Source organism: Grus americana, chromosome 1 (genome assembly GCF_028858705.1).
Source record: "Grus americana isolate bGruAme1 chromosome 1, bGruAme1.mat, whole genome shotgun sequence".
NCBI lineage: Eukaryota > Metazoa > Chordata > Aves > Gruiformes > Gruidae > Grus > Grus americana.
The window spans coordinates 60,479,454-60,507,344 of NC_072852.1; the positions used below are offsets into that span (position 1 = coordinate 60,479,454).

At 43.9% G+C, this 27,891-nt stretch overlaps 1 protein-coding gene across 2 annotated transcripts in view; it reads left to right on the forward strand.

The window, feature by feature from the left end:
- Nucleotides 1-9,040: 9,040 nt before the first annotated feature.
- The window catches only part of SYN3 (synapsin III), a 199,213-nt gene continuing 180,362 nt past the window's right edge, over nucleotides 9,041-27,891 (forward strand). Inside the window, exons 1-2 of one of the 2 annotated variants that reach the window (XM_054813139.1) lie at nucleotides 9,041-9,150; nucleotides 12,631-12,705. The gene's annotated coding sequence lies outside the window, so the exon portion shown is untranslated. The remainder of the gene's footprint in view (nucleotides 9,151-12,630; nucleotides 12,706-27,891) is intronic. The other variant, XM_054813140.1, reaches the window with a different exon arrangement.

The following is a 27,891-nucleotide window of genomic DNA, read 5'->3' on the forward strand; positions in this document are numbered from 1 at the left end:
ATATATAAGGAACTGGAGAGAGATATATATACCAAAGATATAAATTTAAAACTTATGAAAATGGGAAAGGCATTCATCTTTTTGTCATTGTGTCATACAGGCAGGAGATCATTTAGGCAGCAGCAGAAGTAGAAACAGTTAAGAAATAGGGAAGACCCCATGGTAGATACCTGTACAAAGTCTGTCTGAGCAGTAGATATGAAAGCGTACTCCTGTTCAGGAGACAGGCTTATCATGTGGTTTTGCTTAAGTGTATTTGCAGGACAGTACTGGAAAAAAACAGTGAAAATTGATGGGGTATCGTTGCCCATCACTTAATGTGCTTTATAGACATAACATGTATGACTTTTTTTTTGCTGTTAAGGCTGTAAACAGTCTTAATCTGTATCATAGTCCCTAAAGTCAGAGCTGCTGCCTTACAAGAATGTGGAAGCATACTTGCATGGCCTGTCACTGTGCTGCAGACACCAGAGCTGCGGCTACAGCAGTAGCACTGCGAGCGGGAAGAGCTGAGCTGCGCTAGCATGCTCCTCTGCCTACGTGGGCTGACCCTGCACCTCGCACGATAACGCAGCTGGGATGGGATACAGACCTGAACTACTGTAGGCACCCTCACTTGGTGCTGGGTGCTGCATAGACATACCCTAAGAAATGTTAGGGGTGGATCTGGTATATTAAATCCCAGAAAATTATCCCCAAAGAACAAGCTGTTTCCAAAATTATCCTGAAGTCACATTATTTATGATACTCCAGATGACATACCAAAGGTACTGAGTGGGAATGGTGGTCAATACTTACGCAGTCCTGCTGTGTCATTTGGTCCTTGCAATTCTGTCTGGTGCTGTAGCATGTGCCCAGCTTTCTCTCAAATTCATTCCAGCCTGCTGCTGCTGTCTCCTGCTCCTTTAACGTGCTTTGAGAAAGGCATTTAGCCATCAACGTCAGGGAACATGTTCAAATTTTGGCTCTTATCAGTCAGTGAGCAATTCTAAATTAAAACATGACTTTTCTGTTAACATTTTATGTGGTTTCATTTTACAGTCTTATGAGTAGCTTCTCATTTGATTCCCATACCCCTGGGGAGTGAGCTGTATTTAAGTACGGTGGTTTCTTGCCCACTGCCGAATGCTATTTGAAATACTCCCCTAGGATGTATGCACTTGTGGAAGAATTTATTCCCTCACTCTTCTTCCACACAGAGCAAGGCTTCAATCACCCCAAACGAAAGGAGCCTGCATGGCTACACCAGAGTCCGTCCATGTCACCTGCCCTCCACCCTGCTGGTTCACCGCTCCCCTCCCTGCATGATTTCCCTGCCTACCCCCTTGTTCTGCCCCCTCCCCATTCCTCCTGCCTCAGCCTGCCTGTTGCAATGTCTTCAGGTTTGTGGTAATGTTAAATATGCCTCTGTCCAGAGCCCAGCTGGGTGCCGTGGCTGCTGCTGCTGCACAAGAGTACGTAGTTGGGGTCTTTGCATCATGCAGAAAACTGTGTACGTCCATCCAGCCTATCCATTTCTTTCAAGGAAATCCTTTCATACTTTATTTCCTTATTCTAAAGACTTTTCTTGTGAGACCTAGTAAAGGGATAGACCATCTTAAAAAATAGCAAGGTTTAGTGGCCAGAATTCATAATCCCATCCATACCTTTCCCATAATAGCAGGGGCACCTTGACATTAAAAAGCTGAAATGAGCACTTAATTCTACCCTTAGGTGCTAAATTTAAGTGGTGTTTAAAAGGAGGGAAGTGACAACTCAGCAAAAATTTATTTGTAAATCCTAGTTTCCTTTTCTTAATCACGCTAAACTTCAATTTTCTACTCCAAGAATTACAAAGGTACTACTGAGATTTTGTAATAGAGTACTGTTTTGAACTTCAAACCTCAGTGGAAAAGGCAGCAAGCTAAACTGTGACCTCAAGGGAATAAGGGAACCTTGGATGTGCCAAGGAAAAAAAAAAAATCAAGGACAAAAATTAACTACCTGTATTGCACTGCTAGAGAACCGAAGGAGAAATCTGCTTCTTATGGTTGATGTAAGCTGTACATTTGAAGGCTGGATGCAGTTGTTTAAGAAAGACTCAAACAAGAACAGCTGGACCCAGAGTAGGACCTTTGCAATTATGAAATTATCTCATTGCTAGTGAAACTCAACCTTGGTTGAGGTGTATGTGGGGAAAGCAAAAGCATTTCTCCTTTCAAGTGAGAGCAACACGTGGGTCTGGTTATGACTGGATCATTTAGATCAGTAATTAATTGTCTGTGGAGTACTCAGAAGGGCGGGGAGGGCAAAAGAGTTCTTAGGGAAACTGGGAAAATGAGTCCCAAATTGCCAAGATATTTGGGATACATGGTTAAGAGGCTATGGTCCTAAACTATGACTTCAGAGTCTGTAGTGAATGCTATTAAGTTGAATGGCCTCAGGGTACAGCCTTTATCATTTTAGGCAGAACACTAGATAATAAAAATGGAAAACTTTGCTTAGAAAAGATGGCCTTTCTGGCATGATATATGGAGGTAGGGGTAAAAATCAGATTTTGTTGTGCAGTAATAGGTCTCAAAATATGCCTGAAATACTGAAAAGCGTCAAGAATACAGTGCGATTACAGGAATCAAAAAGTAATATTAAAGTTGCTGAAACAGAAAGTTTCTTTTCTTCTCTTTCTTGTTAGGTTCAATCCTACACAGGGTAAGACTTTGCAAATTAAGCTTGTTTTGCAAGTCACAGATGTGTGTCTAATCTTCCAGGTATTTTTTATTTGACTTTGTACCTGTGTTTAGTTGATACCACCATTTTTTTAACTAAATTGTATTTTGAAATACTAATGATGTCATTTCAGGGTGTAGGTATTCTTTTTTGCAGCTCCAAACATCAGATCCCAGCTTCTTTTATTCATATACTTGAGGTTTATCCCCCAGTATAAACCCTGAGGGAAGGAAGCTGGATAGACCTGGGAGACTGAGACAGCCTCTCCCACACCAAGTTGGCCAAGGGACCTCATGGAGTCCAGTACAGGGCTTTCCATTTCACTTTCTAGTGACTGATCTCACTTACTTCTCCTCTAGAAGTGCCTGAGCTTTTATAAGCAAACAGATTTCTGACAAAAAATGTTGTGTTTCTTTTGCGTTTGCCCTATGGGACACTGTTAAGTCAGTGCTGTAAACATATGGCTATTAGGTCCAGCTACAGCAGCGATCCTCAGAGACATTGCAACAACTACATGGGGTATCTGGTATTGTGAAACCTCCTGCTGTACAGGCTGGTAATTTCTATGCTGGAGCTCCTTAAATTGCTGATGTGTGGCATTGATGGAGAACAGCTGAGCCCCAGAAAAAGCTCAGAAGCAAGCTTGGAGTCTGTGAAGGCATTTATTTTGGTTATTATGGATATACATCACTTGCCCCACAACCAGTGTTCATGCAAAGCACCATTTCATAGTGAGACATTGCCTACAAAGCCAAGGCCACTTCGCCCTTGAGTATCTTCTAGGAAAGAAAACCCAAACCCACGCGGTGCCCTACAAGGTGGTTTCCTCCAGCACGCTCTCCCGTCCTTTTTGTCGTTGCCTGGCAACCAGGGAAGGGAGGAGGAGGATGTGAGAGTGTGGAGGCACCTGAAGAAGCAGATTGCCTGTGGCAAACCGATTGGCCAAATCAGCTCTTGGTTCTCTTGAGCTACTCCGTTGCAATAGGTGATCTGCACTGGCCCTTTTTAGATGATTGTCTGCTGAAGGTGAGGATGATGATCCTGCTTTAATTTTACATGAGTTTTACCCTAATATGAGTCCTTTGGGATTGCCAGAACTATTCTTCTTGAACGGGAATAAATGAGGTAAGAAACAAGATTTGGTCAGTGCACAAAGTTTACCTGTGGTGTGTTTGCTACACCGTGTGATTGAGCAGTGCCCCTTGGCTTAAAGGAAGCCAAAGAAGAATTCAGCTCAGCTGTCCCTTCTGAACATGATGTTTAGCCTCAGATTTTGTACCAGATGTTCTCCACAGTTATCAAAAGGACTAAAATCTCTGGAATATGAAGTAGGTTTTTCTAATTCAATTAAGAAAAGTTTCCATCTCCACTTAAGTATGTCCAGTGTAGGATCTGCAGTTTGGATGAAAATAATGTTAGAGGCAACAGGTGAGAGAAAGAAGTCAAAGACGTGCTCTGTGAGTTACAAGCTACTGACGTGAATTGGACTTTCTTATGACTCTCTTGGCCATCGGTCATCCGTTCAGTCTTTGGCCCAATATTACAGGAGTCTCTATACAGTAGAATAATTTATGCAGGAGATATAATGACAGTCTCTCTTCTGAATAGCTGATAAACTCTTAGTGCAGTTACTTTCTGCCCTGGGGAAGACCCAGAGGTGAGTCTCCAGTTTGCTTTGCTCAGGTTTGGGTCCTCTGTTTCCTGCATCCTAAATGAGTGCTATACCTTTGGGATATTGCCTATGCTGACATGGAATTAGGGCGTATCTCTCTTTTCTAACCTTTGGGAGAGGGAAATCTGTCCCATAAGTAAACAAGAATATTCTTTTTGCCTTGGAAACTTCCGCAGTCTAGGAACAGTGTTTTGCAAAATATGGCAGGTGATGTGGTGAAGATGGAGTGTACTTGTATTTTTAAATGTGATTGCTACTAAATAGATTCTCACTCAAAGAGCCTCATGGAAAAATATTTTTGTGTTTTCTTGTGTTAGAATAGCATAATGGGATAAAATGTGGCTTTTTAAGACCTCATATAGCTATGGTGTTTGAGATGGCAAGAAGTCACTGCAACCGATAAACTTACAGAAAAATGTTAGTGAACTAAGTAAAGAATGCCAGTAGAAAATTTGTTCCTAGGTTAAGACAGATACCTAGAAGGTCTTGAAAAGTTTATTAAAATCACAAGTCACTATTGCTGAAGAATGAAAAATTCTTTTAATTAGGAGCATGTTTGGGACACTGAAAGATGTTTTCAGTGGGATGGTAATATGTTTCTTCTTCACCATACATATATGCAGTAGCAGTGAATCTCCAGGATAATGTCTCAGTCTGACTAGGCAAAATGCAGCTTGTCCCAAAGGCATCTCACTTCAGAAAATAACATTCCAGACACTTCTCAAGAGCCCATTCCTGTTCTGCTAGGCATTGCCCTTTCCTTCTCTCCTCTGACCCTGTCCCCTGTTCCTCAGATTTATTTCTTGAATGCCTCTGCTGCTGTTACGCCATCCCAAGAGCATGTTTGCCAAACTGACAGCTGTTAAAGAGGGTGTTGCAATATATTCAGCATGAAAAAATGCTCACTTCAGCCTCTCATCTCTGCCACATATTGTGGGTCCAAAACAAGCCTACACGGCTTGTGTGCAACCTGACCTACTCCTGCTGCTACAATGTCATTAGCTAATAAATGTTTTTTTGCAAGGCTTTGGCAAAATAGCGGGGGAGGACAGGGAGGGGACAGGAAAAGAAATAGCCAGTCTCATTTGCAAGTAGATAATCAATTAAAGACTTGGTTTATATTCACTTCCAATCAATCAGAGGTTGGACCTTATTAGCAACCTATAAAAGTGGTACCCAGGCACAAGGAAGAAGACCCCATCAGAAGATAGACACCTGCAACTCAAGGTGCAGAAATATTGTCACGACATCCCAAGTAAGGCAGACTGACAATCAGTTTTGGGACTCAAAGGGTGAACAGGACATCAGATAAAGGGGTACTTACATCTTGAAAATGTATACTTGTTATTAGTCGGAGTTTTTTTTCATAATTTCTTGAACTTTTGGATCCCTGTAGTATGTATGCTTTTGCCTTGGCAAGTATCCTACTTGGAGTGTAACACAACGGTACAATCATATATCTCTCCCTAAATTTCTCAATTGCTTCTTGTTTTTATTGCTGAACACAGTTCCTCTCATCTGGGGATGAAGAGGGGAAGAAACATTCACAGTTTATTCCATTTGCCTATGTGTTTAATTTTCTTTAATTTTGGATATGCTCCCATTTATTGTTCCTACCCCCCAAAAGGGGCTTATGCCTAGTGAGACATCATTTCAAAGGAGAACTTCAATGCTTTCAATGGCAATAAATTATCCAATCAAAAATAATTATGAGGAAGGAGAGATCTTCCATGTAAACTACAAAGCCTTCTGGAATTTTTCCAAAGAAATGTTCTTTGTTTTCATCCAAAAATACCTCAGCTATTGCAACTGAGAACCAAAAGACTTCACTGAAAAATTTCTGCTAAAATAGTGATTTTTCTTAGAAGGCTTGCAACAGAAAAAATGTTCACCTGGAAAAAAAATAATTACACAGAGAACCAGCTTTGATGGAAAATATTCAACAATCCTACCAAGGATTTAATTCCTGCAAAAGAACTCTGGTAGCCTGTCTTCCATTTGCTCAGCCTGTCAGCTTCTTCTGACACCGTTGATCCTGCTTTTTGTCTTGCCATTTTGTTCTCTTATTTGCCTTAATTAATTTTCTTGGGGTTAGTGGAAGACTTTGCTCAGCTTATTCTGACTTCCAGAGGGCTTCCACGAGTGGTCGCTGGGACCCTGCTTCCTTCTCTCCCTCCCCATCTACTCTGTGAAAGCTGTCATTCACCTTTACTGCACCACAGAGTCACGATCTGCCCTTTTATTCAGTGCTTGTCTGCAGTGAAGCCTCTTCTCTGCCACTTCTCCCCCCGTGCCTCATCTGTAGTTTATGTACTACTGCTGCCACTTCTGTGATTGCTCTGTGGACCTCTCAGCTGAGCACATCTCACCAGAAGTAAATTCACATTAGTGCTGGGAGAGTTGGTTTGTGCCCTCTTTAGCCAAAGCTTTGCTCCTGATTATTAAACCCTTTGTCAGGGAGGCTTTGATGCTAGGAATTAACTTGAAAGGGATTTGATAACCAAGGGCCATATTCATGATGTGGAGGTCTCCATTGAAGAGCTCTGCCCCCCTCCCCGCCACCTCCTGAATTTTGATCAGATGCTGTAGTTGTCATGGCAACAGCCTAATTTGCTCTCTTTTTGTGATTTAAGTAAGCATCATGTAAAAACTCTTCAATAAATGATGCTAAAACATCCTGAGTTTTGGTAGTGACATTGGGCAACTTGCCACATGGCTTAATTTAATTGCTCTGAAACTATCATCAAGTGCATAATTCAAGGTTTCCTTTAACACAAAAGCTCTTAAAAGTTTGGATGGCTGCAAGGAAAAAAGGAGGAGGAAAAGAGCAGCTGCCATTCTTCGAAAGTGAAGCATCTTGAGAATCAAGAGAGCAGTTTTGTCCCCTTTTGTGGCAGAGACATCTATAACAGACAAAGGCAAAAACTTGGTCGAGACTCTTACTTTTTGTCTCCTTAGATCCCCTTGAACTTGGTGGGAAAGGCAAATGCATGCACCATTCCTGTGCCCTGTTCTCCTGGGGAAGGCAGCATGACTGCCCATCCTGCACCAGGGCTGTGATAGAGGTAGACAGGTGGAAGGTGGAAATTTAGAAGGTGGAAATAGCTGTGGGTTGTCCTGCCAGTCCTTTGCCATGAAAGCAGTGCCTAAAGACAGACATTGCCCGTAGGAAAACTGCCAGCCTCTCACCCGTGGTCTGCCTTTGTAGCTATGTTGGTACTTGGGATTGACTTCAACCTCGTGTCCCTGCTGCCTCTAGAGGCAGAGCTAAGGGCTGCCCAGCCACCCAGTCCTGGGAGATGAGCCAAACTGAGAGCTGGTGTAGGAGTCGCTTGAAGGAGTTTGGGTTCTAGTGCAAATTTGAACCTCACATTATTATGATAGTAGGTATATAGACTCTGCTGAGTAAATATTAGCACAGGGGAAGCAGAGCACAAAGGGTGTTCTTGGACTCTAAAGGACACAGGCTCCTATAAGGGAAGAAAAATAGCTTCTTCGCCCTGCCTATTTATTTTTTGATTATGGTGGAACAGTATGGCTGTTTGTAAATACCGCGCATGTGAACATGTATTAGCAACAGCTTTCAATATTGCTGTGAATAGTCATTAAAAAGCCCCGCTGGCTGCTTGGTCTGATCTGGGGGTGGGAGGGGTGGTTCTACTAAGCTCCTCCACTTCTAGCATTGGTCCCATAACAAAAAACTCTTCAGGCAAATGAGGTGGTCTGAGACTTGACTTAGAAAGTAGTGACACCGTTAAGGGAAGCTGCAGTGCTCTGTAACTCTTCAAACAAAGCATCAGCTGAAGAAAAAGAACAGTGTTCATTTTGGGAAAACTACTTGGGAAATACAGGTGTAGTTAGTTGTCACTACAAATTTCTAGCCAGGAAACAAAAGAAAAAAAGGGAAAAAAAAAAAAAGCAAACCAGAACAGCTTAGTCATTTGGTTTGGGAGAAAACTGCTGCTTTGGTGTATTTTTTTTTGATGTGGGGATTGAAACTCCCACAGCAGGCATGTGAAATCACAGTCCCTGAGCAGTGTGTATATGAACCTTTCTCTTTCAGGAACCGTGCACTTGCATCCCTTGGGTGTCTGAACCGATGGGATGACAGCGCAGTTGCTGAACAGAAGACATCATGATACAAGGCAGACTCTCCCATTTCTTTGTGATCTGCTTGTCTTGTCGCTCCCTTCCACAGAACAGTTTTATTCTCACATCTTGCATTCAGGAAAGAGGCAAAGTGTTGGATGTGCTGCAGCATCGCTTTGCCTGGGCAGAAATCTCTGCATCCACTGAGATGGTAATGGCCATTCACCAGGGAAATGCTGTGTTGTGGGCTGGGGATGGATGTACAACAATAAAAAGCAAATGTCATGGCTTTAGTGGGAGGAGGACAGGAGGAATGGAATGGGAAATACAAGTGGGTGATCTAAGGTCTCCTTTTCAGGAGAGTGACAGATTCTGGTTTCTTTACCCGCCTCTCGTTGATAAAAGCCTGCCAGTGGGGGTGAAGTCTGTGACACCGGAGCCTGCACACCCTTGTTGTTTTACTAAATTATTCATCCTGTTCCTGTGATAATATAGTTATAAGGAGGAGCCTGATTGAATTTACTGTCTGGCTTTGGCCAATAGGGCGATAAGGATCCAGCAGAATGGTATGACGGTGAATCCTGCTAGTGTGCCGTGAATGTGAAGCAGGAGGGACTGGCAGTTTGTGTGCAGGAGGGAAAGCGAATCGGTCCAGGGCCCCCGGATTAGCAGACTACGGAAAGGTAAGGGAGCGAGCAGGAACAGGATTTGCCGGAATCATATACTGGCCCTGTGCTGCAAGGGTGGTTTTGTTTATAGGAAAGCACTCTGCAGGCGATGTTTTCCTGCAGGGTTTGGAGGGAACAGGAATGTGTGTGGTGGCACTTGCTCAGTGCATGTAGCATGTGCCTTTGTCTTTATATGTGCTGCAGGGGTTTATAACATTGCGTGTTCATCGTGCATGTCTGTACGGAGATGTCTGTGGTTTGTGTGGATAGAGCAACAACGTATGAAGCCTGTGCATTATAAATGTAATGAGATGAGTCAAAAGGGAGAAATTACTTCATGGGCAGTGTGGGGAAAACAGTAGTGCTTTCTGGTTTGATTGAAAATGGAAATGCCGAGGCTCTTAGTGAGCTGTTTGCAAACAAAAAAGAGCAAATGTGTGTGCATCTGTCTCTGTATGTATCGGATCTGCAGTGAGATGTGAAAATGGGAAAGAGGAGGTCAGACTGGAGCATTAGTCATGGCAGGTGGAGATAAATTGCAAGCAATCTGTGTAATCAGATTCTCTAACATGGAGAGTGCAAGTGAGTAGGAAAGTGGATTATCCTATCTGCTGAGCCAGCTACACCTGGAAAGCAAGGGGAGCGGGGGGAATCAGGACAGGTTATCTGACTGGTTAGAAGAACCGATGATCAAACCGTCCTGTTTGCCTGCTGCTAAAGTGATAACTTATTGAGATGCTTCCACAGATTTTCTATCCCCCTTTTAATCAAGTGAAGAAAGGGTGAGCATCTCTGAGCATCAGGTTAGAGCCTATGAATTAACATTATCTGGAAGAGCAGGAGCACATCAAGCAAATTAGCCTCTACCCTTCCTTTTGTTTCACTGCTTTTGCTCTGGTAACAAGTGACTGCTAAACAGACAGGGCAGGTGGGGGAAGCTGGATTACAAATGTGACAAGTGGCATTAAGCTATGTAAGCAGGGAATGTTGTTTGCAGTGATGATGCTATAATCACACTTCTGCAGCTTAACATCTTTGCAAGCCTTTAAGACAAGGCTGTCCCGAGCTGGGTAACTTTAGCCCAGTCTCTAACCGGAGTGGGGATGGCAGCTTGCTGTAAGGCATTAACAGATTTAGCTGCTTCTCATATGTTTTCAGCATCTCATTCTTTTTAAGCCAGGATCCAGAGGGAAGGTATTGTTAAGAGAAAAGATGTTGCTCACCTGTGGATATCGCATCTCAGTTGGAAACTAACGCTTATGACGAGTGCTGAGGGAGGTATGCTTTTTCTGCTTACTCAGAAAGCAATAGCTGGAGGCTTCCTCTGAAAAGAGCAGTAAGGCAGAAAGCCCCACAGGGAGAAGCAACAAAATGGCTTGTCTTGGATTAAGCAAACCTGTTTGCCCAAATAAGTTCTCCTTCCTCCCTGACACCAACTCTCTTACTTTCCCCTACCCAAGCTCCTTCCTTTTCTGTGGTTTTCTCACACAGCCTGAAGATGGGAAAATATAAACATGACTGATCTTCCCATCAGAGAGCACCCCCCCTGCTCACATCTACCCTCTGCCCATGAGCTCTCCTGAAGTCTCTGGGATGTACTGCCGGGGGTGGCGGGCTGAGTCTGACCCCCTCTGCCTCACACCTTGTGCATGTGTCCCAAGTGAGACCGAAGGGGCAATCACCTGGCACAGCCTCCAAAAGGCTCCACCTTAGAGAGGATATTTGTATTTGATGATGGAAAACCCAAAGTGAACGTGCAGCAGCTTCTCGCAGGATGGAGCCATGCTGTCCTCTTCTCACCTGGAACAGCGGACTGAAAAACAAGTCTAAGACAGGGCATATACCATAAGCTAGTGGGGTTTTTGTCTCTTGGTTTCTCATTCCTCTTTCCTGTCCTTCGGCTCCTCTAAGTTAGCAAAAGCTTGGTCATAGCTGAGTTTGACTCCAACTTTCAAAGCACTCAGAGCAACAGAGTGAGGTAAGAAATGAAGCAAAACAAGCCTTGCCATCTGAGAATAAACTCTCCAGTATAATAAACTTCTCTCCCCTTACCTCTGCCCCGGCAAAAGAGGAATAATTAAATAACTTGCTTATTCACCTACTCCAAAAGGCTGCATAGCTTCCAGGTGCAGAGCAGGGGGCTTTCCTTACTAAAAAGGAGGCAGACACTCTGTGCACCTGGAGAGTCCATCTCTTTGTGCATCAGAGGAAGCCGTTTGCACTTGCCTGTTTTGGAATATGCATCTTCCTCAGGAGAGGCACACGGGGGGTTTGGCAGGAGAAGCGTCCCTCTAACGCTGCAGTGGCAGTAGCCTGGTATTTGCTTGCAGCGTTTATCGCCGGTTGGGTGACTACATTGTTTGCTTCTGCCCTCAGAGTCATCAGCGAGGCTCAGGAACGGGCAAAACGCCAGCGTATTCCCAGGGAAGCTGACGTCATTGCCAATTCACTGGTGCCAGAGACTGTGCTGGAAACCTGAGGTCGTTTTTGCCATTAATTGCCCAGATGATTAATTCATGCAATGATATCATTTTCCTGGGTGGAGGTTAGGAGGTTATGTACTCTAGTAATGTGGGGTGTGATGGGATGCAAAGCTTGTGCTCCTTATTGATGTTAACGCTAATTACAACAAACTAGCCACCGTGTCCTCTGCATCATCCTTTCTCTCCCAGAAAGGGCAGAAAGGGTACCATTTTTCTGTGGCTCTCCACTCTTCCTCTTCCTTTTTTTTTTTTTTTGGGGGGGGGGGGGCAGGGGCAGAGGAGGAGGGACATGTGATGTGTGAGCAATTGCTCTTATGGGATTTGTAGTATTGCAAATTCTACCCTAGAATTAACTTCAACAACTCCTCCATAATAAGGATTGTTGTTTTAATTTTAACATTTAATTCAGGCTTCTTCCACTTTGCAAATCTCGTTCCACATTGCAAAAATTCGTTGTATGTATGCCATTTATGTTGCACTTTCCAGCAAGATAAAAACCAAAACCAATTACCATGCTTTAGAAAAAAGGAAAAGGGAAAAAAGGCAGTTTGATTCTTACTGCACGGTGACTGGTGTATTGTATTGTGGCATTCTCTTCTCAGAGGATGCTGCTCTGTCTATAGGAGCGTAGGACCATTTTTTAATCGGTCTGGAAATTCTCTAGAATGTCAGGTTTTGCAGTAAACACTCTAAGATATTTTATTCTTTTTTGAAGTTTTAAGGCTAAAAATCCCTTTCCTGCCACTTTAATAGCTAAGCAAATAAGCACAGAATTCCCAGATGGGCATAACAAAGAGCTGCCCTGGCCCAGATACAATTAATAGTTGATAAAGGTGCAGCAACTTGATCCGATAATCTATTGGTAGGTGCAACTACTAACTTGAAATGTCAAAGAAAACACCCAGGGCATTTTCGGAGCTGTTGTAAGAGCATTTTCTTTCAAACCACATCACTGCCCTGCGTCCTGTATGCCTCCCCCTTGCTCACTCCAGTGTTTCTCTTCTGCCCGCAGGCCTCCATCTTTCCAGCTGGCTTGCATCCCCAGAGGTGTACAAAGCCCTGGATCATAAGTTTTCAAACAGACTCGGTAAGACCAAATGGAAACCTTCCAATTTCTAGATATGCTTGTTATCTGGGGGATAAAATGGTTTCTTTTCTGTTTAAGCAGTGGGGAAGCCATGCTCTCTCTCCATTCTGGATAATTTTTCACTTCTTCCCATCCTTCATGGTTTACTGTGGTATTCTCCTACCTCATCTAGAGATTAGAAAATGTCAAGGAATTTTTCTTGAATGCAGACAAACAGCAGAGATCTGATTAACAATTGCAGCAGATCTGTTACCGGTTTAGTACTGTAGACTCATATATATTTATAATATGGTTATCAAGGAAAATTAAGTGATTATGCAGAACTAACGATGTCTGTATTAATGGCTGTCAGGTTCCAGACAATCTATTGTCTGTTTAATGAGAAATAATCCTACTGTGTCTGGGCAGATCAAACTCTAAAGCAAGGGTGCAGTATGACTTTGCTGCCATTAGCAGACTACGCTGGCCACGGGAAAGTTGGCCCAGGGCACGTGCTTGTAATTTAGACACTGCTCACAAAGGGGAAAAAAATAATGAGATGGCCTTGGAAAAGTAGGAGAGAGAGTCTGTGATGTGGTCTTCGGGGTGGAAATGATCTTTTGTCCTGGTGACAGCGCTCCGTTGCAAAGGGCTGAATTCTGCGTTGCCACTGAGTGACACAGAGGGGAAGAAAAGATCGTCTGCTTCCTAGGGTGGCTTGTGGTGGGCTGTCATGCAGGGAAACAAAGTAGATTGGATGCGGTATGAAAGACCCCTTTTCCAGGCTTCCTGAAACTGGGAGTATTGCCTTCAAACCACTTCTGAGAGAGTAACTGCAGTCATTTATAAAGGCACATTAAATTTTGCTGTAAACAGTCAGAGTGGGATATGAAGAAGACAGAGAGTTGCCATGTTGTACAATACTCCAGCCCAAAGGACAGCAGCAGCATTATATTCCTATGGCACGGAAAAAGAAGTCAGAGTTCATGTTAAAGTGAGGAAAACAGAAGGACTGCAAGACAGGTGAAAAGCTACACAAAGTGGAGGAGAGGGGTGTGCCTTTTTTTTTTTAAGAAGGAAATATCATTTTTGCCAAATATTGTGGGTTTTGGCTGATTTATTTCCTGCTCTCAGCATGAACCAGAGCCAGGTTCCCTGTATACTTCAAGTGGGAAGCATGGAAAAGCATTGGATTCCTTATTTCTTCTCTGACACAGGAGCAAACACACACATAACAACTCCTTTGAAAAGATGGCAATCAGTGTCTTCAGCCAGGTCTTCATGGTTTCAAATGGCTGTTTGTCCAGCTCCCTCAAGTGTAAAAAGTTTGTTACCTCTAGCCCTACATTTTAATTTACAATTTAATTTTACATTTAGTTGACAATGGCACAAACACAGAAGGAAATATTTTTTTTAACTTGCTGGTTCTAGCCCTTTAAAACCACAAGGCTGTTTAAGAAAGGATACTAATAAGCCACTTTTTGGTAAAAGTGATAGCTAAAGCCATTCACATTATTTGGAGCAGAATAAGAGGTTAACTGATGCATCATTCCCATCCAAGTGAATGGAGAAAGTCCCACTCCACTGGGACTCAGGACTTCCAAGCCTGGTGGAAAAAAACAGCTAGAAATGCTTACGCCATACCTCTTATGTAGCCAATGCAAAATATTTTTAATCTAGAAGGACTGATAGACTTTCACCAGCACTAAATTAACTTCATAAGCAAACACAAGCATATTTAGATAGAACTATTGGAAAAGCAAAACCAATAGCAGCAGAACATTCAGCTCCAAGATGATTCAGACCTTTAAAATCTGTTGTTTAAAATGTAGTAACACCCCTTTTTTAGATAAAGTGTATTATTTTTAATATAGGGTATCTTGGTCCTGTGTGATTGTCTTCTTTTGTACAACACAATGAACATATCCGTTACGCTGTCATCTTCCTCCCCCACTTTAATCTGTAACTTGCTGGATTTAGAGTGAGGCTGAACAGCCCCATAGTACATTGCAGCCCAGGAACATGTCACAGACCTTCTTGGCTGCAGAAACGCTTTTGCTTGACTCTGCAGAACAACCTGATAAACTCCAGAGGAAGATGCTAGAAAATATAGATCCTCCTCAGAGAAAGAAGTCGAGAAAATCAGGAGTTTTCTCATTCAACTTATCAGCACAGCACAGTTGCTTATAGCCACCGCTGTAGTGCAGTGGACAGAAAAATGGAAATTCGGAGTAAACAATGATCAGAGGTGATGGACTGGGTGCTTCTGTCCCTGAGTCACTGCACTGTGCCTGTCACAGGCAGCTGCCAGGGACTGCGGACACAACACGTGGGCAGGGAAACACACTCAGCACCTGGCTGTTTTCTGAAGTGGGCTTGACAAAACCAAACAATCTGGCAAATTAGGAAGCATTTATTCCTTTTTTTAGCTCAAAGTTTTCGGTTTTGCTGCTTAAAGATGAGTCTCAGTGCCTGTATTTCCCTAAGCATTAATACGCTCTGGCAAGAGGGTTTGGATGAAACGCTGCACTCCTTCCAGCAGCCGAAGGCTGCCATATTTAGCTTGATGCATCTATCTAAAATAGGCCTGGGTGTATTTAGTTAATCTTGCGGGCAGGCTTTCTTACTTAAGCAGCCTCGTGAAGTTCCTTTTAACAGGAGAGAGAGGAGTAGGCGAGGTGTGGGGGGGTGCAGTTTTATAATAAAACTGAAAGAGGCTGTCAGGAATTAACATGAAGTTGGTTTACTGTGGGCAACCTTAATAATTCAACAGGGCCTTTCAGTCAGGGCTTCCCCTGCTGTTCCCCACAGGGGCAGTTTGATGTATGAGAGTTTCTTGAGGCCATTCAACGCGCCAGCTCCTAAGAAACACGAGGCATAGGAGAGGAGGGCGCCTGTCAAGAGCTGGAGCTGACAATCCCTATTAATGTGCAGGAAGATTCTTTGATGTCTCCAACTCTTGGTCACGGGTCACGGGCCTCTGGCTTTACATGTCACGCCTCTGTCTTGAAAGCAAGCGCCACCTCTTTTGCTGAGCCCCACGGTCAGACGGTGTAACTGTTGTCCCCTCCCTAGGAGTGACCCAAGGAAAGAGGAGGACAGTGCCTTTGGTTGCTCAGGGCAGTCGCAGATCTTCTGAAGTCACTAGCTGGCATCTCCCGCAAAAGCTGTGCCAGCCCTGCAAGATCATCTGCCTTCTGCTGCGGTCAGAAAAAAAGAGGGATCGGATCCAAACCCCAAACTTTTTTTTTATTCAGTGAGAATCTCATTGAAGTTGATGAGAATTTTGCTTGAATTGACTTTCTGCTTTCTGAGATAGTTGCCAGTTAAATAAGCAGCGTTGCGAGGTTTTCTGTACGCTCTGTTCTGCTAACTTGCACAAAATATTGCAGTTTGGTAAATGTTCCAATAAATGTAATGCAATAATCAGAAGAAGATTATTATTATTAAGACATGAGCTTCTGCATTGCTGTGGCATTTCATCTTATGGACAGAAAAGTTTTGTGGCCAGCTTTGGTTGCCTGGAATAAATAATAACAGTAACATGCTGTTAACTTGTGATATCCGAACCTCATAATGCTCCTTCAATGCCACTGTTAGAATTAGTCAGCCAGCAACTTTTCAGTGCAGCATCACTGAAAGACCACAGCTCATCAGCAGTGAGCCAGGCTCTGGAAATGCCATCTTTGAAAATTTGTTTGGAAAAGAAAGCCTACGAATGAATGGGATATTTGATACAACATTTACATGTTAAAAGAAATTTTGGAATATTTGTTGTGCTGTTTTGGAGAAAAAAATATTTCGAAATGGAAAAATATCTTTGAAATGAGCAGTCTGGTTTTCAACCTACTCTTACAAATATAAAAACTTTCAACCCCACCACTCTTAGCCCAGCTCCGTATGTCTCCCTGTGCTGTAATTCCTCCCATACAGCCACGGCTGAAAAGACCTTAGTGCTTCTGTTCGGAAGAACCTACACCTTCAGCTCTGCCTCTGTCAGTCTGTCTTTCTCTCCATCTGGTTGTTAGATGGTTGTGATTTGCCGAGGACCCTGAGGTAGTTCCGAGGTAGTTGTCCTCTGGCTTGAAAACAGAGAGGACACCAACAGGGTTTAATTCTTAGTGAGGCATATACAAGTGCAACTTTTTCCAGAGCCTCCCACACCTTGGACTAACAGAAGCAATAGCTGGTTACCTTCACACCATGCTGTAAGACCAGTATATTTTCCCAGACCAGAGTATGTGGTGAAGACTCTTTAGCTGTCTAACCTCCTAAGTGCATGTTTTTATGTTTTGTGGTAGAGCATCGAGGGCTATGGGCAGGTAAGAAAAACTCTTGATTTTTTTAAAGAGATCATAGCACATGCCTGTTTCATGGTATGGTCATGGCTAGCAGCTGGGGAGGGAGGTGGAATAACCATCAGCAATAAATCTTTGTGAGCCTCTAAAGAGCACTTCTGAAACCCAAAACACAGCCAGAGTGTCCATTTTCACTAATATGATGTTCTGTTCTTCCTCTTGCCAAAACTCACGCTTCTTTGCTAACACAGAGCAGTTATTACACTTCCAAGGTGGGAATACTCAGTTACAAACTAGGTTTTCTACCACAGTTTCTCCAGCCAGAAGGTTCCTGCTGCTGCTTCATTCATATTAAGAAGCATCAGGCAGGTGCTGTGATTGCACAGACATGACAGCAAAGACCAACAGTTTGACTGAAGTCTGCAGCCTTGCTGCTGCTTGCTAGCAAAGAGAGCTTGGTGGTCCGTAGCTGGTGGCAACCCCAGGGGATGGGCTCTGCCATGAGGCTCAGTGATGTGCAGACAGAGGGAGGGCAAGGCCAAGGCTGACAAGCCAGCTGCCATCTCCTGCATCACTTGGTGATGTTTCTTATTCAACTTTCAGGGTAGCACAAACTGAAAAATCAGCTCAGGTAGAGATTGCTGCCAGGCACTGACTAGCCCTGCAGATGATGCACTGGCAGCAGCTGCTGCTCAAAATCTAGCTGCCCAGGAGACAGCTGCTGCTTTACCGCTGAACATCTGAGCTCTTGTGGAGTGCTTAAGCAAGTGCCTTTGCATTGGGCCATCATATCGTCACGCAGTCCCTGCTGAACTTGGGGGATCATCACAGCTGGAAAAAACGCGGTTTTCTTCACTCGGGCTTTCAGGCAGTTGCTGCTTTGCTCTTGCTGAAGTGGCGATGGCTTAGATACAGGGCTGCTTTGGACCACACCAGTGAGTATTTACAAACTAGCCTTGGAGTTGTTTTTTCAATCAGAAATTATAAACTCATGTCAAGAGTTGTTGGGAGAAACTACACAAGCTACACGATGTGGGAGGCCAAGCTCAATGATCCTAGTCTTCAAATCTATTTGATTTTTCACAAGTGCTCTGCAGTGCTTTAGTAGTAATTGAAGAGATCCAAAGCAATTATCCTCTTTCAGGAATGAGATACTAATGATGGGGAACAGAAGCAAGAAGAGAGCAAGAAGTGATTAAGCTGATAATAGTGAAGGACTTTCATGTATTTGTTATCATGCAGTGTACATTATTATTAGTGCTCACAATATGACCCTCTTTTGCCCTGATTTTGCATGTGGATTTCCATATGAAGTGATTTAACCAGGGTTCTTCCTGCAGCTCTTGGGAAAATACATGTGAATGTGCAGGGTCTATCACCAACATGTGAAGGTGATCCACTACTTCTAGAGTTGGGTGATGATACTAGATTTTCATAACCCTATCACTCATTGGATCATGTCTGGATACTGTGTTTGCATTGGAGTAGATAGGAAAAGGGACAGAGATCCTTGTATCTAACCTGGCTTATTTATAAAAGGTCACCCATGCGCTACTCTCTTACACAATTAACATCATCTGGGTATCCACAACAGTTTTTCCAGTGATCAGCTCTGAAATTGGACTCCGGTGACCTTAGCAGCTCTCATTTGAGCTGAAAACCCTGTATATTCTTCCATGTTAATAAGTAATACAGTTTTCAGGTAGATTTAATTTTAAACATCTGCCATACTTACTTTATATATTATAAATACCTCTGCAATCTGTATTTATATCACCACACATCTCAGTCTCTCTCAAACTTGACCCAATTTAGCCTTTCCATGCTTTATTTAACAGAAATATTGTTATACAATCAGGCACGCTGAGGCACAAAGCAGTTAAGTGACTTGCTCAAAGTAAAAAGTTCGTAAGAAAAAAAAATAGAGAAAGGAACCGCTCTTTCTATCCACAGAAACCATAAGATTGGTTTCCTTTTGTGTGCAGTCTTGAAATAGAGAATAATGTTTTGTGTGTTTTAATGCGCTGACTGCCATACAGCAACATGCAGGAAAATCAGCTCTGTACTTCAGCTCAAGCCTATGGAAAACATTGCATATGCAAGTGTAAGTGCAGGCAGAATTTGGCTCATCATCTTAACAGGGGGAGGCCAGCTCCATGAGCGCGTAGCTCTGTGCAAAGCTGCAGGGAATAAACATCCTTCCTCAGCCTGCTCTAGTTAACACCTTGCCATCCATGCCAGCTTCTGAAATCTTGAAGCTAAGAAGTTGTGCACCAGGATTTGTTTGGGGTTTTTTTTTAACCACTTGTGTGACTGCATAGGGATGACAAAAGCCATGGAGTTGTTAGAAGGTGGCCAATTTCAACGCGCAAAGTTTTAAACTCACTGGGCTTTATGAACCTTGGGGCTCAGGCACTGGGTCTGGGCAAAAGATGGAAATAAACCCAGCTGAGCGAGGCAGCTCTCTAGCTATTACTCAGAGCTCTCTTGAGTTTGTTTTGGACTCTTCAGCTGACCTTACAGTCTATGCTTGGACACATCCTTTCTTCTGTAAATACATATCCACAGTAAGCTTCAGTCACATGGGACTGCACCACTTAGCTCTGATCAAATACAGATTGTCCCACAGTGGAATAGGAATACTTAGCAATACTGCTTCTATCGTTAGCTATATCATCCTATAATTAATTATACATAAACAGCGACTGCCTATCTGTCCTGCTAGTCAGGACACAAATGCAGAAAGGGAGGCCTCAGTGTGGCTCTGAGATGACCTCTGTCTGAGAATTGTAGGATGTCCCCATTTCTGTTCTGCTCTCTGTAACCGGTCAGCCACGCTGTATTTGTGTGTATACCCAGCAAGAGCTCACACCAACGCACGCGGCTCCAGTCCCTCCGCTACCCCCTGCTCGGGCTGCCTGGCTGCAGAGCCACCCCATGCTCTCCCTTCCCTCTTCCCCTTCCTTCTCTCCATTCCAGGCTTGGGAAAGAAGTTCTGTGAGTATGGGAGAAGGAGAAACTAAAATAGCTGTGCGGATCAACCCTTTACATTCCCAGTCACAGAATGGTTCTAAGTGGCACATTTTTTCCTCCAAGAAAGCTTCCCCACACACACACTCATGGCGGCTATGTATTCACCAGACCTTGAAAGGCTTTGTGGTTGGGTTCTTAAATAAGGGTGGCCAATTGTGTAACCCTTAAAATCTTTGTAATTCAACTGTTGGTCAGCTGGAGAACCAGAGGTCTTGAAGCTGTTCATGCTTGGTTCAGTGGTGCAGCTTGAGGCATGTGAGTTGAGCCTTACAATATCTCTGCACTCTACAAAATAAAGCTTGTCTTCTTAAATGAAGAAACCAAGGCACTGACATTGAGCGACCTTTCCCCAAGCTAATGGCAAAAGTCTGTTAAAATGATGTTGTGCTTTATTTCCATGTCTGGGCCCAGCTCACTAGCCTACTCTCTCAGGAGTTTGTCTGGGTCCAGAATCTATTCCAGTTCCCATACTCGTATATTATATTTTCTGATGCTTTTTGCCTAAACATAGTTTCTGGTGTTTGGAGCCAATTATGGAGGGCTCCTACACTGTCCAGTATGAATGCAAAGACTGGATAGGCAAGCAAACAGGAGCGAGGAGAGAAGACAACTTGATAAAGGACAATTAGTGAAATAATTTATTATTAGGCTTTTAAAACATACTTTCTATTTATAACAGTGCACCTCTGCTGATACAACTCTTTGTCAACACAGTATCCCTATGGAGCTGACTTAAATTCTTACATGGCATTTGAAACCTGGCCAGATGCTTCATTAAGGAAGCGAAGCACCTGCCCCCTGACTGTCCTGCACAGGCTCCTGCCGTCACCATGAATATATTTGTCTTGCAGCTCCAACCTGCAACCATGCTAGAGCAGGATCTCGTGGACATTTGCGAGATTGCAGCTGGGAAGCTGGCACTCGTGACGGTGCCAAGACTGGGGCGCTCAGTCCAGGTCTTGGAGTTTGTCACCCTTACTGGGGTGAGAAGTGGGTGGGTGGGTACATGGTGCAAGCAGAAGGGATGTATTACACAGATCTATGCAGCTTTCCATGTGTCTCCATGTGATCAACAGTAATGATGCAAAAATTAAAGAAAAGCATCTCCTACAAATACTCGGCACAGTTTGGGTTGGTCATCACAGAGCTTGAGACAGCCATAGCCAGCTGGACCCCTACAGTGCTCCAAATGAAGGTCTTCAACCCCCTTTTCTTTGCCTCTTTGAGGGGAACAGTCTAGCTAGTCAATCTCCTACCACTTTTATATCACATGAAAGAATTTGACATCAAGCTATCTTATGGTTGTGTTAGAAATCTTCCCCAGAGCGCAGTAAAACATTGTCTTTCTCTTCCATTATCAGAATAAATTAATAAGTATGCTCAAATTCTCAGCTTGTTCTTCTCTTTGTATTAAGTGCTGCTACATGGGATGTGCACGTATGGTTAGAAAGCAAATGAGCATCTTGTTGCACAAAGGCAAATCACAAGCTTTATTTATCCAGGTATCTGTTGTTGACATCATCAGGTCAGGTAAATCTCAAATATTATAAGGGGTTCTCTGTCGTGTGGGAGAAAATCTGGGAAACTGGGATACAGTGGTATCTGGAATGGTGCAGGAGGGGAGAAAAGGGATGGATGCAAATGGCAGCAAAACTTAGAATATACTAGTAATACAGATGGTTTAGAAGACTTCAGATGTTTGAAGGAAGACTTTTTAACCCCCAAAAGCATAAAAGATTTGGGAAAAAAAGTTGAATTTTTGTGGCATTTTAAAATTACTTAGAAGCATTGATGCAAGAAATGCAGAGTTGTGTTTGAAGATGTTATTTGGAAATATGCAATCCATTTGTGTCTTATAAACATATGAAAAGCAATACAATTTATGCTCCAAACAGAAAATCCTTCTTATCATCATCAGTTAATTAATAATTATTTATTTGGTGTATATTATGGCCTCTTAGTGAATTGTTTCTTCCCTTTCATGACCCATAGCACTTTTTTACCCCCTAGTTAGCTCTATAGTAACAAAATATTGTGTTTACCTGCATTTTGAATAACCAGTTTATTGTGGCAGAACTGAAATACAGTAGAAAGAAAAATGGCATAGGGATGAGGAAGAGTATGTGGTCATAATCAAGACAGGAGCCCCATTAACACTGGGCAGGCTGCTACAGTTTCCTGTGAGAACCTGTGAGTTGTCAGTCCCTTAGGCATCTTTTATCTGGATGAGCCCTAATGCGTATTGGCAGGCCCTACGTATTAAATACATCCAGCTTCTTGATTTTATTCAGATCAGCACTCTTCAAAGTAAAGCATCTCTCAGCTGAAGGAAATCCCCGCTCTATTAATGGCATGTCTGGTGCCGCTTTCATTCTTATCGCCATGAAATCAGGACTTGTACGGTTACTGCAGGAAACTTAGAGCATGTCTCACAAACACACAACACGAACTGCATCAGATCCAAGACTGGGAAGGAAAAAGACAAGGGTTTCAGAGCCCTGCTTGCTTCCTTCTTACAATTTCATCCACTTATGAATGCAGAGCATTTATCTCTACAAAATTCTCTGGTTTGTACTGCTGTCTCCTGCTTTTCTTTAATATAATTGTGAGAAGCCACTTTGGCATGTGTGTAAGTATTAGCCTTAATGGAAGCATTAGTGTTGCTATTGCTCAGGGTGGGAATGACCACAATACTCTAGGGAAATATGAAATGGAGACGACAGTATGCCTACTCAACTGACTTTCAGATGGAGACGGCTCTATAGTATACAAGGATTAGCACAGGATTTCTTTGCCCCATAACTGCCTGCTCCAGTTGAGCTGGGTCTGGCTTTGCTGATAAGCAAGTATTGATATTGAACAGAGGCCACAAAAGACCTCCCTTAGCTCATTGACAAGGGTATGTTACCACTGAGACAACACTGTGGCCGTCAGGTGCCAACAGGATTTCCACAGTGAGAATAAAATGAGGAAATAATGTATTGTTTCCAAGAAGTAGCACATCATAATTTGTTCTTGGGGGTATTAAAGCTGTAGGGTATTATCATAATATTCAGATTTATTTTGCACTAGAAAATTTTTCACTATTGTTCATGGCTTTAGTCATCTTCCTTTGCAATCTACTTGAAAGCCTGATGATCTTACAATGACATTTTGTCATTTTACAGTCTTTTTTTTCCTTCTTCTTGCCTGTCATTATGAAATATCAGGCAAAAGAGGAAACAGACTAACTCATTTACTGTGCTGGGTGTAGCTCTTGGGAAATGGTCCCATTTGCATTCAGTTTGGTATGAGCACATCCATTATCTTCAGGACCAGATAAGGCAAACCCACTATGGTGAAACTTCTATATAGAAAGCATCATCAGCTTTGCAAACTGAAAAAAATATATAAGATTCGTGAAGCCTAGACTTTTCCATTTAAGTAGCCACCCAAGAAAGTAGAGAGGATTTTTTTTTTTAAGGTCTACAAGAATGCAGCAATAAGACAAGAGTTGTTGCACCTTTATATGTGTCAGTGGCTTAATGAAGCATGTTGAACACTGTAAAGTGATCCACTTCTGACAAAGAGACCTCCTGGCATCTCTGAGGATCCCTCTAAACAGAGAAATTGGATGCACAAGACACTGGCTTCTTGCAAAAATCCTTAAAGAGCACATTTCCAAAGGAAATCACTGCTGCTGTGGAAGGTGTCTTTGCTCCCCTGCCCTGCCACCCCCTCAAGCTGTGGGGTCCTGACATCTTGCAACCACTTCAAAGAGATAGCACAGCTCTGCCATTGTCAGTCATAGCAGATACACAATTTCCAGAACTGTCTCTGGCACTGGCATGCACAAACCCCTCTGATTTTAGCTGGAATTTCTGCTGTAGCTTTACATGCTTTGGAAAATTTCTGCCAGTATCTACATTAGAGCTGTACTGCATTGCTGATGCTTGGGAAAACTCTCTGCAAACTGAACATGGGCGTGGAAACTCTGCTTTCCTCTGTTCTTTGGGATGGCACACAGTCTTTCCAACCCTTACAGGTTTTGTATATGCTTCAGGTTTACAAAGTCTGGGGGGCTTGGTGGGGTATCCTTTTCCTTTTCTTTTTCTAACCCCTATTGTTTTAATTTCCTGATTCATGGAATTTCAGCTGAAAAATGCCAAGAAATGTTTGGACGCATGAGCCTCTTGAGTCCAAAACTGTGGCAAGTGAGGTAAAAACCCAACAAAAGTTCTAATTAATTTCAGAACTAATTGTTTTATTCTGCTTTCAATTCTTCCCAAGCTATGCCAAGCTATCTTGAGCTTGGGAATGTTGAAGCCATTGAGACTGAAACACTGAAAGCTTGACAATAATAAATAATCTCTTGCTTCCTACTTTTAGAAAATATATTTAGAAAGCCATCCAGCTGGATTTGGAGCTCCCTAATATGGCTGTGCCTCCTCAGAACTCCACTCCCACATTGTGTCAATATGCCTGAAGGCAGAAAGGAACTCATGGGAATATCTTAAAACTTGAACGTATGCTGAAAGCTATCCACAAAATGGATGTTGGGGGTATCAGTGAGTGGCTGCTGCCAGGTCCCTGGCTGCTGCATCCCCTCATCTTTCCATCCACCGTGGGGCAGAAATAAGCATGCAGTCCCTTATGGTGAGGTGGGAGGATAATCTCTCCATGTTGGTTTTCCATCTTGCCACCCCCAACATTGTTCCGCTGAGGCTTTCAAGAGCAGGAATCAGACGCAGGCTGGCGTGGTTGTGTCAGTTCACTACCTCACGGCATAGATGACAAGCTCAGGGGAAATCTAAGCACAGTTAACAGATATCAGCCAATTGAGTTTGGTTCCTTCTGGATGCTACCGCACATTAGAAAGTAACCCGACAAGAGGTTTAAGTGAACATTTTGTTCTTGTTTTTTAATGTATGTCAACAGGTTTTCTGAGATAACTTGCATCTCTGTGGAGTATATCCTTGAGAAAAAGCAGGTAGGTGCCTGGCTGCTGTCAACGTGCTGAGGGAGCGGATTGCTTACCCGCCCTTGCTCTTCCGAAAATATCAGCCAGGAAGTTTAACTGCGTGTTAGTAAGGGGCTGATGGTGCCAGCCTCTTTGCTGTTGTTCTCAAGGTCAGTTCTAATTGACCTTCCTCTTGCTTCATTTAGTTGTTCACATCATTTCCTTTTGATTCCCTGACCGTGCTCTCATTGTTGGGACTTCTGCATGTTCCTGCGTTGTCTTTTGGTTAAGCCAGTTCCCGCTTACTTCCTCCCTTTCTGCTTGTGCCTTCTCCTCCTCTCCCCCTCTCTCCTGCCTGCTCTCTTTCCTCAGACTCACTCATTCTCCTATGCCTCATTTATTATTTCCCCATCCTGAAATACAGCCCAAATCCCTGACCTGCAGCTCCATGGCCCAGATGCCCACTGTTTTCCCAGCTAGCTTTCGGGAGCAGCTGTTTCACACAGGAGCAGATTGCTCCTGCATGGTGGGATGCAGCTGCTGTATTGCAGCTTGAGGAACTCAACAGGAGCTGCTGCCTCGCCCGGAAGCAGCCCGTGGGATGTATTTCAGCTGTGCAGGGGGCTACAGGCCTTCCTATGGGCAGGTTCGTGCCTGGTGTAGCATTAAGTAGGTGGCATGTCTCCATGTGAGCCATAGGAAAACACTGGTGTACACAGAGGCAAGGTACAACTTGATGGTGTAGAGTTGGCAACTCTCTTACCTGTGGCTCTGGAGTGACAAAATACCACTTACCAGATCTGGTTTGTCTTGCTTCTGAATGACGTGTTGGCTTCTGGCTTTGTTGAAGTTACAGCCCCGCCTGCCTGCTAGGGTAGGATCTGTGCGTACACCAGGTGGATGCTGTGCTGCGTGAGAGCTGCATGCCGTGAGGGCTGCATGGAGCCAGATTTGGCCTGACGCGCTGAGCCCTCAGGATGTCCACGGGGAGTTTCAAGCAGTAGGAAAATGAGGTTCTAACCTACTCAGCCTGTGCCTGTATGAAAACGCCTACTGCTGAAAGTTAAATAACAGCAAGCGTGCATGATGCAGAAGCAGACCATGAGGTTTTCCAGTAAGCAAAGGAATCTGCTGGCAGTTTACACTGCTACCATTGCAGAGGAGATCTCCTCTGTGGCAGCACTAATGGCAATTGATAAATCAATGCAGCAAAGCCACCAATAACTTCATTTTTTAAAAAAAGAAAAAGTCTATTTTAATTACATTACCCAGCTCATTAGAAAAATGTATGTAATGAGAGGAGACAGTCTGTGCCATTGCTTTGACAGACCCAAAGTCAAAGTTCCTGGTGGGTTTGCCATCCCCCATCCCAAAGTGGAGCCAGGCATTACTCTCTGCTGCAGCAGTGTCATCCTGTTTGAATTTAGCCTCCATGTGCCTTGCTGGAGGGACATTTCCCCATGACATCAGTAGCTTAGGTTTTCTCTCCTTCCTTACCAAGCCAACGGCACGCAGAGCAGTCTTCGCAGCAAGCAGAGGCAGTGCCACTCGGCAGAGGGGAGGGCCAGCCTCAGTACGGCCTCCCAAACTCTCTGGACAAGAGAGTTTTACCAATTCACAGTGTCACCTGGGCAACATCTTCCACTACCAAACCCCTGGTGGCAAAAATGATGGGCCACTGTAAATATTGCTGCTTAAAGGTGTCCAGGAGGTGAGTGATCATAGCCTTGCAATGAGTATGATAAATTCTTTATTGTAAACAGTACACTGAAGGGCACAATCTGGGAAGCCCTGTTGTGGAGGAAACCTGCATGCCATCACGGGGTACTCTGGTCCTTCCCAGCCCCGGGACAACCTATGCCACGTGCCTCCGTGCCCTTCTTTCACAGTACAGGGCAAAGCAGACATTTGCCCATCACTTTTTACCTGCTGATGCTTTGCAAGGAGCCTATGTTCTTTTGGAGAGTGAAAAGCTCGCAGAGGAGGAAGCAGCCATGCAAGCGCCTGGCAGTGGGGGAGAAACACTTTCAAAAGCGTTCAAGTCCTGCTGGACCCTGTGCCAAGGATTCTGGCTAAGAGCCTTGTCCAGCCCGTACAGCTGCGACCAGGTTCCCTCCCGTGGCTGCGAGCTGCCACAGCAGGAACCAGCAGCTCTCTGCGATGCTGTGCAAAGCATGTAAGGGGCAGGCATCTCATGCTAAGACCGCTTCTCCTGAGTTTGGTATCAAAATCACAGAATCACAGAGTGGCAGGGGTTGGAAGGGACCTCTGGAGATCATCTAGTCCAACCCCCCTGCTAAGGCAGGATCACCCAGAGCAGGTTGCACAGGATCGCATCCAGGCGGGTTTTGAATATCTCCAGAGAAGGAGACTCCACAACCTCTCTGGGCAGCCTCTTCCAGTGCTTGGTCACCCTCACAGTGAAGAAGTTTTTCCTCATGTTCAGATGGAACTTCCTGTGTTCCAGTTTGTGCCCATTGCCCCTTGTCCTGTTGCTGGGCGCCACTGAAAAGAGTCTGGCCCTTTCCTCTTGACACCCACCCTTTAGATATTTATAAGCGTTGATGAGATCCCCCCTCAGTCTTTTTTTCTGCAGGCTAAAAGAGACCCTCCTCCCCATCTCTTGCCAGTTAATGCCAAGGTCCTCCAAGAGAGCATGCCTAATTGCTGTACACAGAAACGGGATAGCAATTTGGAGCCCTTCTGACAGTAGACAGATCTCTGGGATGCTCCTCTTAATCAGGACCAGACCTACTCTTGAGTGGACTGTGATTAAAGTGAGGGGATATTTCTTATTTGTCTTATGCAAGGTAGAAAACACAGGCACCTGAGTACAGGACAACGCAGCACATTTTCACCCAGCCCGTAGTATACAAATCCCCCAAAGTCTTTGTAGGCTCTACTGCTGTGGTCATCCCAGACGGGTGGCAGTGGATG